Below are 3,367 nucleotides of genomic sequence, written 5' to 3' on the forward strand. Positions count from 1 at the left end.
AATGGCCCAAGTTAGAAATCCCACAATACTGGCATTGAATGTATTATGAACATACTTGGGGAGACTTAATTCAGTCTAATTTTGGATAGCCTCTAAAATAGTTTTAAAACTTCTCTCACCCAGAATCAGGAGATTCTAACACAAATTGTTTCTATGAGAAATCCTCGAGGATTTTTTCCTGGGGCAAGATTCCGAATTCTTTCATTGCTTTGAATAGGGTTGTGACAGTCCTAGAGCCTACTGAAAGCAAATGAAGGGTAGATATGGAATTTCTTCATTGAGAAAATTCTTAAGTTTTCTAACTCCCCTTTTACTCTCCCCTCCCTTTGTTTTCCTCTAGCGAGAGACTGGTTTATCCATTTTCTAACTCCTTATGATGATAATTAATATTGTTTGAGTGATTATGCTAAGCACTGAGCTGAGTGCTTTAGATACTTCCTATTTAACCTTTGTAACAACCTCTGAGGTAATATCTCCATTTTTCAAATAAGGAAATACAGGCTTGGAGGGGAACTAAGTAACTTGCCCGTAATCATACATAACTGAGTTCTGAGCACTGAGTTAAAGAGTCAATATTCAAACAAAGGCAGTTGACCCCAAAGTCCTCATATTTAATAATGATACTTGTATGTTAACATTTTACAGCTATGAATTTTCCTCTAAATACAGCTTTAGGTATAATCCCATAAATTTTGATATTTTCATTGTAGCTAATTTCCAAGCATGATATAAGTGCAGTTTTTATTTCTTCTTTGGTGTAAAGTTGAGACAGTTTTAAAATCATCAAGTAGTTGGGGTTGTTTTGGCCAAGTTCTTAGTTGTAGGCAATACCTTTCCTTTGCAGTTCACAAAAGATAATTACTAGACACCAGATGTTCTACTATAACTGCTGCAGAGAAACCACATTCCAAGACAAAACCTGCCTGAGGAGGCATGTGATCTTCACTTTACAAAGTCAATTCTGCTAAGTCTCACACAACTATGTCTTGTTGGCGAAAGGTAGTCCATACATAACTTTAGCTTCAAGGGAACAGGAGAAATCCCTTTGGTCTTTGGCCTTCCAGCTCTTTTCTAGAGGAGGAAATACGACAGATGAGTTGAAGTTATATTGATTGAGCCAGCCTGCAGCATCTGCTTTTGTTATTAATTCTGAGGGTTTTTTTTCATCATGGTCTGAAAATATCAGTTTGAACTGAGTGGGTCTATTTATATGAGGATGTTTTTAAATAAATACGTTGGAAAATTTTTGGAGATTTGTGGCAATTTGAAAAAACTTACAAATCAAGTAGCCTAGAGATATTGAAAAAGTAAGAAAAAGGGATGTTATCCATGTATAAAATATATGCAGATACTAGTCTATTTTATCATTTATTACCATAAAATGTACACAAATCTACTATAAAAAGTTAAAAGTTACCAAAATTTACACATGCAAACACAGGCCATATGGCACCATCTGCAGATGAGAGAAATGTAAGCAAACATAAAGATGCAGTATTAAGTCATAATTGCATAAAATTAACTGCAGTACATACTACTATAATAATTTTGTAGCCACCTCCTGTAGCTGTTGCAGTGAGCTCAAGAGTTGTGAGTATCCACTTAAAATGCTGTGTGACGCTAGTCATCTCTGTGTGAGCAGTTTGTTTCTCCAGTAAATTGTGTGTCACAGTAAAAAGTGATCTCTTGTGGTTCTTGCATGTTTTTTACCTTGTTTAGTGCAATACCACAAACTTTGAAAAACACCGTGAGACCCATACAAAGTGCTGTTAGTGACGCTGGAAGTGCTCACAAGAAGCAGAGAAAAGTCATGACATTACAAGAAAAAGTTGAATTGCTTGGTATGTATTATAGATTGAGGTCTGCAGCTGTGGTTGCCTGCCATTTCAAGATAAATGAGTTCAGGGTAAGACACACTGTAAAAAAAAAGAAAAGGAAATTCATGAAGCCGTTAGTGCAGCTACACCAGAAGACACAAAAACCTTGCACTTTTTGCAAAATACATTTTTAGCTCGTATTGAAAATGCAGCTTTTATGTGGGTGCAGGATTGCTATAAAAAAGGCATATCTATAGACTCTAATATGATTTGAGAAAAAGTGGAGTCATTATATGCCAACTTAAAGCAAAAGGAATGTAAAGGATCTAAAACTGGAGAATTTAATACCAGCAAGGGCTGATTTGGTAGTTACAGAGGTTTGGCTTAAAAAATGTCAAGTAACAGGAGAAGCAGCTTCTGTTGACCAAGCGGCAGCAGACAAGTTCCCAGATGCCATTATGAAAATTATTAAGGAGAAATGATATCTGCCTGAACAGGTGTTTAATGCAGATGAAAGTGCCTTATTCTGGGGGAAAAAAATTCCACCAAGAGCACTTATTAGTAAGGAAGAGGAGCATGCGCCAGGATTTAAGGCAGGAAGAGATAGGCTAACTACTGTTTTGTGAAAATACAGTCAGGTTTATGACCAAGACTGCCCTTACCTATAAAGCTGCTGACCCCTGGACCTTAATGGGCAAAGATAAACAAGAGCTGTCAGTCTTTTGATTGTGCAACAAAAAGGTCTGGACAACCAGAACACTTTTTCTGGATTGATTCCAACAATGCTCTGTCCCTGAAGTCAGGAAATACCTTGCCAGTAAAGGACTGCCTTTTAAAGTTCTTTTGATATTGGAAAATGTCCTTGGCCACCCAGAACCCCATGAGTTCAGTACTGAAGACATCAAAGTGATCTGCTTGCCCCCAAACACATCTCTAACTCAGCCTCTAGATTAGGGGGTCATAAGGACCTTTAAGGCTCATTATGCATGGTCCTCTATGGAAAGAATTGTCAGTGCTATGGAAGAGAACCCAGATACAGAAAACATCATGAAAGTCTGAAGTGATTACTCCATTGAAGATGCCATCATAGTTATAGAAAAAGCTGTGAAAGCCATGAAGCCCAAAGCAATAAATTCCTGCTGGAGAAAACTGTCCAGATGTTTGCATGACCTCACAGGCTTTACAACAAAGACAGTCAAGGAAATCATGAAAGAGATTGTGGATATGGCAAAAAAAAAAAAAAGGTGGAGGGTGAAGTGTTTCAAGATATGAACCTTGGAAAAATTCAAGAGCTGGTAGACAGCAAACTAGAGAAATGAACAGAAGACAACCTGATGGAGATGGGTGCTTCCAAACCAGTGCCAGATGATGAGGAAGAAGATGTAGAAGAAGCAGCGCCACAAAACATATTGACATTAGACAATCTGGAAGAAGAGTTTTGATTATACAAGACTGCTTTTGACTTCTTTCACGACACAGATCCTTCTATGATATGGACACTGAAACAAAAGCAAATGGTGGAAAAAGGATTGGTGTTGTATAGAAACATT

This window comes from Delphinapterus leucas, chromosome 3 (genome assembly GCF_059928025.1).
Source record: "Delphinapterus leucas isolate spDelLeu-1000000601 "Yukka" chromosome 3, BTC_Dleu_Yukka2, whole genome shotgun sequence".
In the NCBI taxonomy this organism is placed as follows: domain Eukaryota; kingdom Metazoa; phylum Chordata; class Mammalia; order Artiodactyla; family Monodontidae; genus Delphinapterus; species Delphinapterus leucas.